This window comes from Passer domesticus, chromosome 9 (genome assembly GCF_036417665.1).
Source record: "Passer domesticus isolate bPasDom1 chromosome 9, bPasDom1.hap1, whole genome shotgun sequence".
NCBI lineage: Eukaryota > Metazoa > Chordata > Aves > Passeriformes > Passeridae > Passer > Passer domesticus.
This window is the reverse complement of record NC_087482.1, coordinates 34,612,862-34,629,300: the sequence shown is the minus strand read 5'-3', so window position 1 is coordinate 34,629,300 and position 16,439 is coordinate 34,612,862.

Below are 16,439 nucleotides of genomic sequence, written 5' to 3'. Positions count from 1 at the left end.
TGCCCAGATCCTGCTGCCTAAATCCTCTGGGAAACCCAGGCTCTCCGGTCCCAGCCTCTTCCCCAGGGCTCTCACCAGGGTGCTTCCCTTCCAGTGCCAGCACCTCACTAAATACTGGTTGTTCCCATCAAATTTCTCTCACACTGGCTGGTGACGCCAGCCCTGCTGGCAAGTGATCAATTCTCTACTCACTGAGTCATGCAAATTCGTCAAAAATCACCCCACATCCACAGAGACAGGCTCCTCAAAGTGTCGTAGGAGGTTCGAGGCAGAGCTTCAGTGGTGGCCCATGGCCTGGAGGTGCAGCACCATTCCTGGTGTGTCAGCCATCTGCCCTCATGCCTGGCAGGTCCATGGGGAGCTACTGCAGTTGAGATAAGCAGAGCCCATACCTCATCTTTTGTCTCTTCAACATCCTCCCTTCAATGAGGCACAATTATCTGTTTACTTAAGAGCAAGGGTAATTAACCACCCAAATGGTGACCAAGGAATGTGAGAGTCACAATAGCCCCTATTATGGAACACATCCACTTAATGGAGATCATTGTTCTTCCTGGCCTTAAAAACCTGGCAGCACACCCCAGAACTTTCACCCACTGTGTGAGCCCCACATAAAGCAATTATCACAAATTCTTTGAATAATAGAATATCCCTGAGGAAGGGACCCACAAGGATCATTGAGACCAACTCCTGATCCTGCACAGGACAACTCCTGAAAGTCACACCAGGGAGCTGGTATCCCTCAAGGACAGCACTGGGAAACAAGGCTAGCTGGTCTACACTCTCCGTGGCAAGACCAGAGCAGGGCAAAGCCACCAGCTTGCCAACACTTCTGTTCAACACAGGGCTCGGTGCTCAAGGTTTCCCAACCCGGAAGATCACTGTGCTAATTTGAATGCCGTAAATATTTGACTTTCATCTGCAATCTAACCCCGCCTGCATGCAGCTGAAAGTCATTTCTCAGTAAAAAGCTGACTTCACTGTGCCTCAGGCTGGGAGCTGCACCACCAGCCCCCAAACTCTGCAGAGACTGCTACCAAGCAGACATCCCTGGCACCACAGTGCTCACTCTCAAGGTCAGCTCAATCCCTGCCGTCATTTTCAATGTCCTTAACCTGCTGGGTGTGGATTTGTATGGAGCACAAGGAGGCCAAAGACCCCATAGTCTGTGCTGACTCTGCCATCCCATCACGGCTGCGGGCTTTGCTCCCCACCTGGCAGCCATGCTGGGGATATTTATGTCACTGGGCCACACTTGTGAGGTGCTGGTGGTGTCACTGAGCAGCATTTGGCGGGCACAGCAGGCACCTGTGTTTACCCACTCCTGTCTCGTGCTGGCACATCCATGATTACAGCTTTCGCTCGGAGCCGCCCGTCTATTTATACCAAACGCCTCTGAGCAATGTGCTGACGCTGCCTGGGAGTGCTGCTGTGCCAGGCCAGCCAGCCTGGCACCTCCTCAGCAGAGATGGCTGCAGGGTGACTCGGTGCACCTACACAGCAAAAAAAAGCTCCTGGGACGTTCTTCCTGCCATCCACGACACGCTTACAAGGCTCTGGAGCCACGATCAGGAAATATGCTGGATTCTGCTAATATGCAACTGAGGCATGGGACACCAAGTGACTGATTGTCCCTGTCCACAGGGACAGGGATGTGCCATGCTGCCCAGGTGCTCTCAGCTGCTGTGGAGCAGCCTGAATGGTTCTGCTCTGCACTTCCAGGCACACAGCAGCAGGACTTTGGGGTCAGCACTTGGAGGTCAGAAGAGATGTGAGCGAGCAGCAGAAAGGGATGCTGTGATGAGATTTGGTCAGAGGCACCCTCAGAGCTATTGCCATCAAAAATAAAAGGAGGAGACAGCCCCAGCCAAGCTCACCCACCCACTCCCATTCCCAGAACCAAAACGAAACGTTACACAACCGTGCCGGGAGGCTCTCTGCTGACGTCACACCTGGGCAAGAAATGGTAAGAGCTGGGCACTTGTAATCAGGTTCAAACCCTATTTATAGCACCATATAATGAGCTACATCTGAGAGAGAAGATGAAAGGCAAGATGAGTCAACAGGGTAAACAGGAATGAACTTTCCTCCTAGCGGGGCAGTCAGATCATGTAATGAGAGACATGACTGGGAGAGCTCTCCCCAGCAGCGTTACTTCCAGTGGATAAAGGCTGACAGCCACATCCTGCTCTGGTCACATCCAGCTCCCACAGAGGCAGCCCTTGAAGCACCTCTGGGGAGAGAGGCAGGAGCTGGGAAGACCCAACTGTTCAGTTGTGGTTCTTGAGCTTCATCCTGCTCATCAGCTCCTGTCTCCTTTCTGGAGGTGGGGAGAAGGTGGGGGCTTCAGCATTCCCTGACTAGCCCTGCCTTGTACACCCAAGCCATTTTCAACGTTCCTGTGGGGATTCTGTGTCCTCATCCAGCCATCAAGAGCTCACACAAGGAGAGGGGACATCTCAGGAGGACCACATTTCAGGAGAGGGGACGTCTGCCCCTAACGCAGCATAACCAAGGTTAGCTCCAGAGAAAAGCAACCCTGAGCTTGGCTGGTGAACCAGCCATGTGCTCCAGGGAAGCAAGGGTTAACAATTGGTGAGGGTCTCCTTGGACACAGGTCTGGGGACCACCAAGTCCCCTCACCAGCCCAGCAAGCAGCCCCTGCCCAGCCTAGTCACTCGTGCAGCTAGAGGCTCACACGATGCTATATTTAGCCTCCTCACTCAGCCTTTCATTCTAAAGCCACCCATGAGAAACATTTCCATTTTATCATGAAAACAACTCTGCTGCAAAAATAAATTATGATGACATCAAAGTGCTAAAATAAAATAAGAAAAGAAAGGCCTCTTTACACCAGGGAGCAAGGAGAGCAGAGGGGTGGCTCTGCTTCTTCCCAGCAGGATGGACACAAAGCAACCTCCTGAAGTTCTTTCAGAACAAAATAACAGAGTAGCAAATGAGAAAAGCATGTTAAAATGAGAGAGGAGAGCTGCAGGAGGAGTGGACACACTGCAGCAATGCAGTGAGCCTTCACAGGGCAGATGGGTCTCCTCCACGCAGGCTGGGGTGGCCATGCATGGATTTCACCAGGCTGCATCCCAGGGTAAAGGCTGGCTGCACATCACCCCCACTCAGGGTCCCCAAGAACTCATGAGCACCAGCCCTTGGCTCCTTGCTCCTTTCCAGGTCATGAGGAAGGTGCTCCAGTCAATGCCAGAACTTTTGCTAACCCATGGCACAGGGCATGCAATGTTTCTGGGCTGCAGAAACAGCTGAAGGCATGCTGGGATCAGGGAGGGGTTGCAGCCAGTGCTGCCATCCTGCTGCTGTGCCAGCTGACAGCATGGGCCACCTCCCTCAGCTGGCAAAAATGGGAACACCCTGAGCATGGGCTGCTGCTGGGGTCACCCCAACCTCTGTACAGCCCCCATGCCTTGAACTGGAATGCTGGGGGGATGTCCTGGAGACCCTCTGTGTTCTTTCACATCCTTGCGACCCCAGGAGCAGCTGCTGCCCCACAAACAGCCATAGCATGCATGGCAGTCCCAGAGCCCAGCACGTGCCACGCCAAGCACAGGGCATGCACAGAGGAGCCCTTCTGCCCCCATAACAGCACAGGCAGCACAGCCCTTAAATGAGGGCAGGGCAAGAGCCAAGAGCCTGATCTCCATTTGATATCACAGGGGCTGAAACCAAAACCTCAGCCCACAGTGTCCATTACCTAATGAATGGGTTATAATATGCCTGAGGAAATACACCTTGCCCAGCCCAGTGGCAAGGGCTCTTGCAGGGGAGAGGAGGCAACTGCCCATGTGCCCAGACCAGTATTCTCATGTATACACAACTGGGTAGGAGCAACTTCTGGGTTCATCTGTGCTGGTTTCAGCAATTCAAAGCCTTCAGCCCTCTGCAGAAAACACAGGGGAAGAAATCCCTAGAGGGGCAAGGCCCTCTGCCGGGGCCCCCAGGACACATACCACCACCCTCAGAGCACCCAGGGCACAGCAGGGAGGGGGGACAGCCAAAATTGTCTGTCAGCTGCCAATGTTCTGGGCAGAAACCACAGAGAAGTCACCCCCCAGGCTGGTGACTCAGGGAGCAAAACCCAGACCCTCTGTTTTTTTTTTTTTTCCCCCACGCTCACAACTCCACCCAACGTGGGGTCCTGCACACCCCGGGCTAAGCAGGGACCATTTCAGTGTGGTTTGTGAGACATCCCACTGTGCTGATGCAAAGGGAGGCAGTGGTGTCCCACACAGGAACAGACGTGGTATCACCTCCCTGCTGTGCAGCTCAGTGGGGACCAGGCTGTGCTTGCTTCTCTCAGGGCAGCTTGAGTCAAACACGTAATGATTTTCCAGGAAAAATGCCTGCAATGCTCCCCCTCCACAGCCATCTGATGCTGGAGCCAGCCAATGGCTTCTCACAGGAACTCACCTGCTCCAGGGTCCTCTGTGCTGGGCAGCCAGGAAGGGCTGAGTCACTTACTTTTGGAAAACATTGGAAATTTACCTGGATGGGAAGGGAATGCCAAATTACCCTGGCTCCCTCCTTCCCCCTGCCCCTCCTCTGTGCATCGGGCTGGCACCCCCTCAACTCCCTGCTCCTGTTAGCAATTAACTGTACTTAGTGGAAGGTCATTGCTCAGTCCAATTTCTCAAAGAAGTGCCCTTGGGGAGAGTGCCCATGTGCTGTGTTACTAACAGTGACATCAGCCTCTATCCACCCCAGAGGAGCAGGCTGGCGTGACACGGGCATGGACAGACAGCCTTCAGAGCAGTGTGTGGAGCTCAGCCTTGACAAATGTCTGTCTGATGAGGCTGGTGGGGGGCACTGCTGTGGTTCCAGGGGGTATGTCTGCACAGCTCTCCCAGAGCCCTCTACTTCAGGACTGTGCCAAAGAGAAAATGGGAAACTGCCTTGGTTTTACTGTCCTTGCATTAAACTGAGTTGCTATCTGGTTATTTTGAGAAGCTGGCATGGCCAGATGTACATGTGCTTTCTTTGAAGGACTGGCCTGTGCCAGCTGCCCCCGGAGCCACCCAGCCCTGTCATTAGCAGAGGTGCAGATCTGGGGGGTGTGGGTAGCTCTGTTTCTTTGGGTGCTGTACATGCTCCTGCATTCCCTGCTATCTGCTCCTGCAGCTCCAGCTGGATGCTCACCGGGTGCAGCTCAACCAGCTACCCTGAGCTTCTGACCTCCCTGGTGCCACGTTCCCCTCTGCTCCAGTTTCAGATAATTTCAACTATACTGGCTAAAAATATAGTCAAACAATTAATCCCTTTCTGAGAGGTGGGACATTCCCCACTCTGCAGAAAACAGGTGAGGATGTGAAGCCAAACCCTGCCAACATAAAAAATCCTGAGCAAGTAAGGTCTGACTGACAGGTTCTGACTGGCAAGGCAGCACATTTCTGCTGGTAAACACAGGGCTGAAGTTCACCCCTTCCCAAGACATGTCCTCTGCAGCTCAAAACCCTTCACCACGTGGACCCCTGTCCCTGCACAGCCAAGGCTCAGCTCCAGCATGAACTCAGACACAACAATTTCTAGTCCTTGATGGCATGGGGCTTCTGTGGCCCCTGGTGCTGGTACCCTGGTGTCCCACCATCCAAAGTTACTTTGTCCTTTGACCATTGTGTTAAGTGCTGACCCCAGAGGCAAAATTTCAGTTGCTTTTGACCTCAGGAAAGCTGCAATGGGCCTGGAGCTGAGCGAGATCGAGCACCCTACCCGATGGAGAATATCCCAGCAGCCACACAGAAGCAGCCCCACAAAACCTGGCTGCTTCCCCATCCCTGTCCTGCCCCAGCAGGCTCCACTGGGTTCCACCCTCTCCAACACACTGCAGGCCAGGGGCATCACCGCCCCACATCCCCCCGCAGCCTTGGCAAGGGGGTCCCAGGGTGGGCTGACCCCCAGGTTACGCTGCCAAGGGCGGTGACACGGCACCAGTGCCAACATCCACGCTGGGGACAGCAGCCGTTTCGGGTATCACGACATTGCTGGGAGCTGACACTTCTCTTCCTGCAGTTTTGGCCACGCACATCAGTTTTGGGGGGTCTGTGTGTCTCCCCTCATGGCCCATTCGGGTCCCAGCCTTCAGTGGACAGACACACAGACATGTAACCCCCTGTACAGCACACAGGGTGCAGGTTGGACCCGGCTGCTGGCGCGGGGCTCAGCACGGAGTGAATGATTACACAATGCTGGAGCACAGCGGGTTTCCTCCCTCCTGCTGCCCTGGATTTCACCCTCCCTCCCAGGCCTGCCCCAGCTCCTCCAGCTCCAGCTCGCTGCTGTCCCTGGCTCTATTTTAGCGCACGAGACCAGTTGTTTCCCTGTCAGACGTTCATGTTTTTATTTAACTCCCTTTCAGCTTCCCAAATTAGCACGGGCAGGCTCCCGCACTGTTTGCCTTGGAAGAAGATGCGTTGCCACAAATTATTTTTGATTCAAGTAAACAAAACCTCTTCTCTCTTTTTTTAACCCCCATCCTCTTTGATGTTGGTGGTTAATTTCAGTGCTCTGAGAGAAGCACAAGGGCACTGGCCAGGGCCCAGCACGAGGCACTGGGGACACCGTGGGCTCCCTGCCCTGCCACTTCTGCAAAGCCAGCAAAGGCCCAGCCCTGCTGCAAAGGGCTGCTGGTGTCCCCGGGCCCCAACACAGCCCCAAGCTGTGGTACCACTCCAACAGCAGCACCTACACCTCTGGTTTCCAAACGCACTGGCCAGAGGCACAGCAGCTGGTGCAGAACCTGCCTGCTGTGTCCCCAGCACTGCTGCTGCACGTGCCTGCTGTGCCAGGGCACGGGCCAGGCTCCCCCCTGGCACACTGCAGGTCCCTGCTCCATTTCCCTCTCCCAGCGTGCCACCACAGGCACAATCTGGGGCAGCTGGGGAGAGACACAGCGGGGCAGAGATGTGGCTGCCACTGCCATCAGGCACCACCCAGGTGGGCCAGAGGAAGCCACACCTTGGAGCTGGTGTAAAAACTGCCAGCTTGACATCACTGCCTGGTGACGTGTCTGAGGACAGACAGCCATGCTGTGAGGGGACAGCACCCCTTCCCAGCAGGTCCATGCAGTTGCAAAAGAAGGGATTTGTCCCATTTGGCTGTTCCAATCGGCTAAGCCAGCAGATTAACCAGTGTAACAATTTCTTCCTAACCTGGAGGGAACAGCACAGGTTCCTATTCCAAATGCACAATGAGTTGCTCACCCTCTTCACTGACCCACCCAGCCCTACCATGTTCCCCTCAGTTTATTTTGTTGCCTCCATCCCAAAAATCCTCTGCATTTGCAGCTGGGAGAACACACGACCCCGTGGGGATGGGGAAGGTTGGCACAGGGGAGCAGCAAAGTCTGGGCTGAAAGTATTAAATTACAGGGTGCCAGGAGCCCACCCTTGGTGCCCGCAGAGCCCCAGGGCTGCAGCAAGCCCTGGATGGCACAGCATGGCACAGCACACCCGCAGTGGGTGAGACCATGGGCAGCAACCCCTCCAGGCCAGGCCCTGCAGCTGCAACAGTGCAGAGGGGTTTTGGGCAACGCCTTGGGCAGGCCCCTGTCAGAGAGAGTGCATGGGGCAGTGTTTATCCAGCTATTTCTGGGACCTGTGTTGCAATGGGACAGAGCCTCTGCACCCATTGGCATGCAGATCCCTTGGGGCACAGCCCTTCTCAGCATGGCCAGCGTGGGGGGGAAAGCAGCAGCTTTGCAGAGATTGCAGAGATTGCAGAGCCCCCCTTGCAGTGGGGTCAGCCCTGGCAGGGGACAGTGCCCCCAGCGTGCTCCACAGCCTGCAACCCACCTCGACATCTGCATGGCTATTTATAGCTGGGCCTGGTGTTGGTTTGGATCGAGTGGAAGATAACACGGTTATTTTTAGGTTTATCTCTCAGCTTGTGAAGGGAAATAGGCTTTGCTGGCTCAGACAGGCGCTGCCCAACCTGTCGAGGACAGTCAGGTTCTGGGACAAGTGACCCCAGTGTGGGGGCTGGGGAAGGGACACGCTCCAGACACAATGAGGGCACAGAGAGACAGCAGAAGAGGCCCTGGTGCACTGGTCCCCATCGTGCCACCCTGCCTGCCACCTTCATCGAGGCAGCAGCAGCACAGCCACCCCACAGCTCTCAGCTCTCAAAAAAGCAGAGCCCACCATCTCTGAGCCCCTTTGAGCCCCTCCACCCCTCCTGACAGGGTGGGCAGGTGCCCAAGGGGACCCTGTCCCTCCCAGCACGGCCATCCCCTCGCTGGGACAGGACACTGGCACTGCACATACCCAAACCAAGAGCTCCAGCTTGGCAACATCCAACTGCCAGAACAGTTCCTTTAATTACAGAGTCCTGACACTGGGCTGAGAGGCATCTAAAAATATAAAAAAATACCAACTCACCCTGTAAGGCAGCATTTAGCAGAGAGAGGCACCAGAAAAAAACAAAGCAACAGCAAGGGAGGCTTTTCCATTGGTAAAGCTCATGGAGTCACCATGTTCTCCTCTAAAATACTCCAGTGAAACCACAGCTTTGGCGTGGGGGCAGAGAGCTTCTCTATGGCTGCATATTCCCTTTGCTTCAGCTCCCTGCATGAACCCTGGGGGCACAGGGAGAAGAGAGAGGATGCCACGGCTCAGGCCAGACTCATCCCACAGTGCCTGTAGTGCCATAATATCTTATATTTGCTTTCAGATTTTATATTTCCTTTCTGATTATGCAGAGGTGATGATGTGACTGGGTTTGGACACGTCTAAAATGATTTCAGCAACAACTGCCTCAGGCAGCGACCTGCCTCATACGCTGCCAGCCCTACAGCTGAGATGGGGAAAAGCAACAGGCAGTTGCAAATAAAGTTTCAAAAAGGCAATTTCTGGGCCACTGTAGCACCACATGGTGCCAGTCAGGCCAGCCTGTGGCAACAGGATTGCTCTGCAAGTGCTTGGAGAGGATTAATGGTCAGAATTTGGTCATGCTGAAGCACACTGGCAGGGCTGCAGGGGGATGGGTGCCTGGCATCAGGTGTTGTCAGCTCTGGCACGGGACCTGGAATGACTTGGGGCAGATTTCTGAAGGACGTGGTGATCCTTAAGGATGGGAGGTGGCGCAGAGCCTGGAAATGGGGAACCAGCTCCCACTGGTGACAAAGCTGGAGGAGTCACTCCAGCTGCAAAATGGTCCCAGGAGTCTGATCCCCACCCCCAATGACTAAATCTTACACAAACTGCTTCTGATTTCCCCGAAAGAACTCTGAGAACCTCATTGCTGCTGGTGTCTGGGAGGCAAACAGGGAGGGCTTGCTCTCACCACCCACCAACCTTTGTCCCCCCACAAAGGGAGGGGAGCAGGACACCAGCTCTCCTCAGCTCAGGGAGAGGTGTGTGTGTGGGGGACCAAGCTTTGACCACAAACACCCTGCAGAGGAACTCCAGTGTCACATCCCATCCCTGCAGCCTGACCCAAGGGCTCATCCCAGGAGAGAACCTGCTTGTGGTTCAGCTTTTGATTTATGGCAGCTCTTATCAAGAAAGCTTGCTGTGCTCTTTATGGTGGGGAAGACACAGATAGGACTGGACAAAGGTTTCTGCCACTCTTTCAGTCCCTCCCAGCGCCACCTTTGAGAGGTGGCACTTGCCAGGGCTGCTCTCACACTCATCTCCCTAAGGGCTTGTGCTCTCCAGGGCACTGTGATGTTCCCAGGAGCTGCCTGAGGCCACTGCAGTGCTCCCTTTCCTGGGGATCCCTCAGTTTCCTGAAGCAACGTGAATAACTCCAGCTGAAGCCACTGGCAGAGTCAATAACCTTCCTGGGTGTAGGAGCCACTCACAGCCCCAGTGCTGACACAGGTTTAAGTACATGGTCTCGCCTGTGCAGCCCTCAGCAGGCAAGGGGTGGTGCCTGGGCACACTGCCTGTCACCCCTTGGTGGCCTTTTGTACAGCAGCCTCCCTCGGTCATCAGGGCAAGATATCAGGCTCCCTGCTTCCCTGCCTGGCACAGGATTGCACCCAGGACTGACCTGGGTTGGCCGCTGGCAGGCACCCTGCTCACTCAATTAAAGGCAAACCCAGAGAGAGCAGTGTCCCAGGCTGGGGGGAAGTCAAGTGACAAGTGTTTGGTTTGTGGCATGCCCCGTGCACGAGGGCACAGTCACCTGGCTCCTGGGGACCCTAGGGATGACCTAAATAATGGCCTGAAAAAGCTTTTTGCAGGCAGCTACTCGCTGCCCCATCCGAGCCACCATTCCCAGCCCAGCCACGGGCACTCCCAGCAGCTGCCTGGCAGGGGGGGAGGGCTGGGGCAGGGAGAGGTGGGCACTCCTTCCCATGGCACCCACCAAGAGCAAGAGGCCGAGGAGAGCCCCTCTCACAGCCCCTCAGAGCCAGCCACACACGGGTCACCCTCCCCAGCTGGTGATGCCAGCAGCTCTTGGTGCCCAGCACACGGAGATGGGGAGGGGGTTTCCTACACCCCACTGGTGACAGCACCCCAGCCCAGGGATGGCACAGCTGCCAATGGCACCTTGAGCAAGGGCTGGGATGCCAGGCTCCTGCCAGCATTAGCAGCCTCTCCAGGGGTTGTTTTTCCAAATGCTGCCCATGCCCTGACGCCCTCTGAACCATGGACAGCACGTCAGCCACACATCTCTTGCTCTGGCCCTTGGGTTTTGCAACATTTCCCTGCTGTCCCCCTACACATCACAAACAGCTTCACCTTGGGAGCTCGATGGCCACCCCCTACATCCCTGTGCCTGCTCTGGGAAGCACAAGCAGAAACACAGTGAAATCAGGGCACACACAGAGAAGGTGCCTGAAATCCAGTAAATATGGGTCTGGCTAGAAAGACGCTGGTTAGAGCACTGTGCTGTGCCTCACTCCTGTCCCAGCTTCACCCCAGGACCAGCAAGGAGAGGACTAAACTGGAAGTGGGGAGTAGGGCAGTGGCACTGGCAGGTTTCGGGGCAGAGTGGAGCTCACCCCTCAGTCCTGTCTGGCCAGGAGCCTGCAGCCACACGGGCAGGGCTCACACAAGAGGGATGAGATCAGCTGTCCCTTGCCTGCAGCACAAGGTCTGGAGCAGGGGTACCCAAAGCCCAGGGCCCTGTGTGTGTAGGGGATGGGTGCAGTGGGCTCATAGCCTGGGCTGAACTGTTACATAAGAGCAGAAACACGTGCAGGCTGCCAGGCAAAACTGTAAATGATGTTTGTGCCAGAATCCCAGCTCCAGAGCAAGCAGGACCGGGGAGTCATGCTCAGGGGAAGCCAGGGCTGGGCAGGTGAGGGCAGCTGGGGTGGGCACAGGGAGCTCCTGGAGCAGGACACAGCACTTGAGGGCAGGCTAGGCAAGGTTCATGCCCCCTCTCAGCCTGTACTATTTCAATTCCTTGTTTGTGAAAGCAAGACCCAAACCAAGCAAATAAATATTAACTGAAAAAACAAAAGCCCTGACAAATCTCCCAAAAATTCTCTACGTGGGCTGTGCAGCAGTTGCACAACAGGAAGAAGCTGTTGATCCCATTTCTGTGTGCTGGCGCCGCACTGGCCTCCACCCAGGCCTGCCTGCTGGGGCTCAAACACAGCTAAAGCAAGGCAGGCACGGGCAGAGAGCACTGCCAGGGAGCTGTGCACAGGTGTGTCCCCACCAGCTGAACACAGGCTGGTGGCTCTTGAGCACTGCAGGGGAAATGGCAGAGCCCTTCCCTGGCTGCTCAGATAGGAACTGCTGGCAGGGGAGCGGGGTCTGGGAGAGGAGAGGAGAGGAGAGGAGAGGAGAGGAGAGGAGAGGAGAGGAGAGGAGAGGAGAGGAGAGGAGAGGAGAGGAGAGGAGAGGAGAGGAGAGGAGAGGAGAGGAGAGGAGAGGAGAGGAGAGGAGAGGAGAGGAGAGGAGAGGAGAGGAGAGGAGAGGAGAGGAGAGGAGAGGAGAGGAGAGGAGAGGAGAGGAGAGGAGAGGAGAGGAGAGGAGAGGAGAGGAGAGGAGAGGAGAGGAGAGGAGAGGAGAGGAGAGGAGAGGAGAGGAGAGGAGAATGCTGCAAGGGCTCTCCTGAGCCCTGTGGGATGGGAGGCCTGACATCATTCCTGCAGGGACAAAGGGAGTAGATACATCACCCCCATCTCCTCCAGCCTGGAATGGGATGCATGAACTGGCTCTGCTCCCAGCAGGGCTGGCCTGGCCCAGCACCACCCAGGCTTCTTCTCCCACATCCCTCACACCATCCCCTCTGAACCAGAGACCAAGACCAACATTTGTGAGCTGGTGACAGCATCCCCGGGAGCACAGAGGGGTTTGCTTGCAGGCCATATTGAGGCTCTTGCAAAACAGGTTAATTATTTAACTTCTTGCAGGGGTGACTTGCCCTTAAACTCCAAAGTCTGGTCCTCTTATGGAAGGACAGAAGAGCACCCAGTTCCGAGCACGAGACAGGAATGCTGGGCAGTGCCCTTGGGGCGCACACAGGAGAGACCAGACCCGCCCGGGCACAGCCCCAGGAAAGGAGCTGACCCCGCCTGGCTGCATTCGGAGCAGGGGTGCAGCATTACGGCTCCCGCTGCTCCCCTCAGTGCCGCAGCAATCCCCCGTGCTGGTCCCTTGCTGCCACCTGGTGCCACCTCGCCACAACTGCCGGGGAGCCGGGATGTTGACATTTGGGATGCAGCGGGCATTGAGGATGGGAAGCCCTGGGCACAAAAGCACCCGAGGTCCCCGTTCTCAATGGTCCCAAGCAGCCCCACGTCCTCCAGCCTTCACCCGGCTCTGCAAACAAGCCAACGACCTCTCTCTCCTGCCTGCGGGGTCGGAGCAGCACTCCAAACATTTCCCAACCTCGCGGGCACCACCAAGGGCTATTTACGCTAAGGCAAACATGTTCCGGGCATTGGATCTGCTCCCCACGGCATCCCCGAGCGGCTGGGGACGGAAGTACAGAGCACCTAGAAACGGCCAGGGTGCTCAATAAGGATCAGTCATCTCACTCCAAATCAATTTGCTTTTGCAAGAGGACAACAGGTCCCAGAAGCAGAGAGCAGCAAGGACTCTATTTCTTTAGCAGGGTTTTTGCTCAGCAAGACTCTGTCATTCCCACTGGGAAAATAAAGAAGCTCAAGATTAACTCAACCTGCAAGATGGCTGCAAAACATGCAGCAAGATTCTTTTCATTAGTTACCCGTGGTTCCCTGTGGACAGGAGAGGAGACAGTGGGAGATTCTCCACAGCTCCATCAGTGGCTCAGCTGAGACTGCCCCAGGGGGATGTGCTGGAGGGCTGTGGTAGAATACAGATGATCTTGGCAAATAGGGAAAAAAAAAGGTGTGGGCAAAGGAGGATGTAGTTTTGGGAAGCCTTACGCAGTATTCCGCTTCCAGGTATGAATTCCCCATGTGCAAAAGCAGGCTGGGAATCAAGGCTGCATGAAAAGGCGACTCATAGGCTGAGCCACCTCACTTGGGGTGGTGGAGGGGTTGTTATTGTTACTATTTATTTATTTCAACCCAAACTGACTGGGATGTTTGCCCTTGAAACACTGTCGCAAGACACCCGTTGTTTGAAGCCAGCAAAGTGTAAGCCCAGATCTTGTATCCCTCCAGGTACAGCAGCAGCTGGCAAAGCCTGCGGGATTTTATTCTGGACACAGCAGATCTGTGAACAGCAAAGAGGGAGCTGCAGGGAGATGTGAACACTGCCAGCATCTGATGGGAACAGGAGAAGTAATAAGCTTAAATTTCAGCACAGTTTCAGGCTGTTCATACGATGCCCTCTGGAGCCATCAGCTCCTGGGGAACTGTGGTGGAGTGTCAAAAGCCAGTGGGAACCTTCAGGGCTCATGCAGGAGATGATCTAGGGGTGGCCTGGATGCTCTTGTGAAGATTTCTCCCAGCTCTACATTACTACTGTCCCATGAAGTGGCTTTGGAGCAGCATGGGCTGCTCCTGCAGTGACAGCCAGACACTGTCCTGGTCTCAGGCTCTCCTGGGCATTCCCAACGCCTGCCTGGCAAAGCAGAGGCCATGGCAGCCCGGAGTGGAGCCTGCCCTGCAGCTGAATGTCCCTTGAGAGGACTTTGTGTTTCCACCCGGGAGGGCAGCTCACTGAGCAGAGGGCCCGGGCAGGGAACGCTCTGCAAACCCACGGGGAGGCGAAATCCCAGCGCAGCCACAGAAACCTGCTCGGCTTTCCCAGAGCACAACCAAACACCCAAAATCAGCGGAGCGGCGCCCCGGGGCTGGGTGTGGCTGCTCTCCGAGTAAAGGGAGGTTTCTGGGGAGGAGTGGGGTTCTGGGAGGCTGAGGTGGCACTGGCTGCCCTGTGCCTGGCACCACCAGAGCCCTGTCACCGTGCCAGGGCACCCTGCCCGGGGCTGCTCCCACCCGCGCTGTCCCCCGCCGAGCTGGATGCTCAGCAGCAGAGCAGCTCGCTCAGAGGCAATATTAGATTTATTTCGAGCCAGCCCTGTTGTGTTTGGGATCCCCTTTCCAGGATACAGTGAAACAGCCTCGGCAAGGCTCACATCAGCCCAGGAGCCTGTCTCTGTGTGAAAGGAGGCCGGAGGTTTGCTCTCCACACGGGCAGAGGCAGCAGGCAGGCAGCGCTGTCGGGCAGGCAATGGCAGGGACAAGGCACCGGCCCTGGCGGCTCAGCGAGCGCTCCATGGACACCCCCAAACCGCCCCCAGGAGGCTCCAGTTTGGAAAACGGCCTCCCAGAAGGAAAAACAACCAAACCCGAGCCCCCTGCCAGATCTTGTATGTTTTTTCTTGCAATAGTTGCAAGTCTCAGCTGGAGGGTCCTGGCAGGAGACCCCCATCATGTCACCAGGCAGCACAGGGAGCACAGGGAGCACTGCCCCTGGCCCTACAGGGACGGGTTTGGGGCTGCGGTGCCCCCTCTGCACCGGGTGAGGGGAGCATGCTCCAGGGCACTCCCATCCAGGCTTCCAAGGGAAAAACAACGTGTCTGGGAGGACTGTGACACACACTGGGGCAGGGGAAGGCTCAGCTGAGTGGTGTGCCAGAGTGGGGAACAGCCACGACAGCAACCAACCCATAGTGCCAGACCCCCTGAGCATCACTCTGCCCTTCAGAGGGTGCTCTGTGCAGACATGCTGGTGAGACCCTCCCACAAGGCAGCAAATGTTAGTTAATCTCCTTTGCTGGGGGAAAAAAGGGAAAAAATATGCTTTTCTACTGCAGACAAGCATCTGTCTGCAGCTGTGTGGGACAGGACCCAGACCAGGGTTCCCTGAAGGTCCGAGTTTCAAGGCATCACATTTTCCCTTTCAGCATCAACTGGGCACACACCAAGTACCCAGCAGGTACTTGGCTGCCACCAGCTCTGTCCCTCCTGCTCCCAGTCACTCCATGAGCAGGTACCACCACAGACTTGGATGCTCAGCAGCAAAACAGCTCGCTCAGAGGCAGTATTAGATTTATTTCAAGCCAGCTCTGATGTTTTTGGAGCCTCTTTTCAGGACACAGTGCAACAGCCTTATCAAGACCCACAACAACCAAAGCCCTACTCCTCACTCAGCTTTGAGTGACCCAGCCCAGCCCAGCACAGACCTGGCTCAGCCACGTGGCTGCAAGGAAAGCAGTGCTCATACATGGGGCACCAAACCAAAAGGGCAGCTCCTCCCTCCTGCCACGCCAGGATGCTCAGGCTACCTGCAGGTTCCCAGTACTGGGCTTGCCACAGCTGGGATCCAGCAGCTGCCTCATGGCTCCATCAGTTCTGCCCTGCAGACACAAAAGCCCACCAGGGCAGCCGAAGCTCCTGCCCCTTCCCAAGCCCCCTCCCCAGCCCAGAGCCCCTGCTGTACCTGGGGGCTGACGAGGGCTCAGGGGGGCTCCGAGCCGCGGGGACAGCAGCCAGAGCCAAGGCAGCAGCCTGGTTTGGTGTGGGGCTTTGCTGCTCCCAGCAGCAAGGAGGGTTCATGGGAGCAGAGCCAGGGCTGTGGGCAGGTGCAGGCTGTTTGCATCCCTGCCTCTGCAGCAGGCTCAGCTGCCTGGGGCCAGTCTGGGCCCTCTCCAATCCACACCTGAGGGGTTTTACTGCTGAACTACCAAGGCTGCAACACGTGATGCAGATGCCCTGAGCCAGCCCAGCCTCAGCCCCTACCTGTGGGGAGAAACCCCCTCCCACCCCTGTGCTGTGATCATTAACAGGGTCACCCTGATGCATGCACCACTGCAGCAGTGGAGCAGGGCAGGGCACAGCCAGGAAGATGCTGCTCAGCCCTCCCTGCAGCTCCTCTGGCAAACAATGCAGCTGCTGAGCCTCAAGAGCCTCCTGGGAGAAGGAGAAATGCAAATACTTTTGCCTGTAAATTGATGTAGTGCTATTCCTAGCACAGTGTATGAGTTCAGTAAGGCTTGCAATAATAGATGAAATTGGTATTTAACATGCTTGTAAGGGTTTTAAGAGGAATCTTGGTGCTTAAAACAATTCCCTTGCC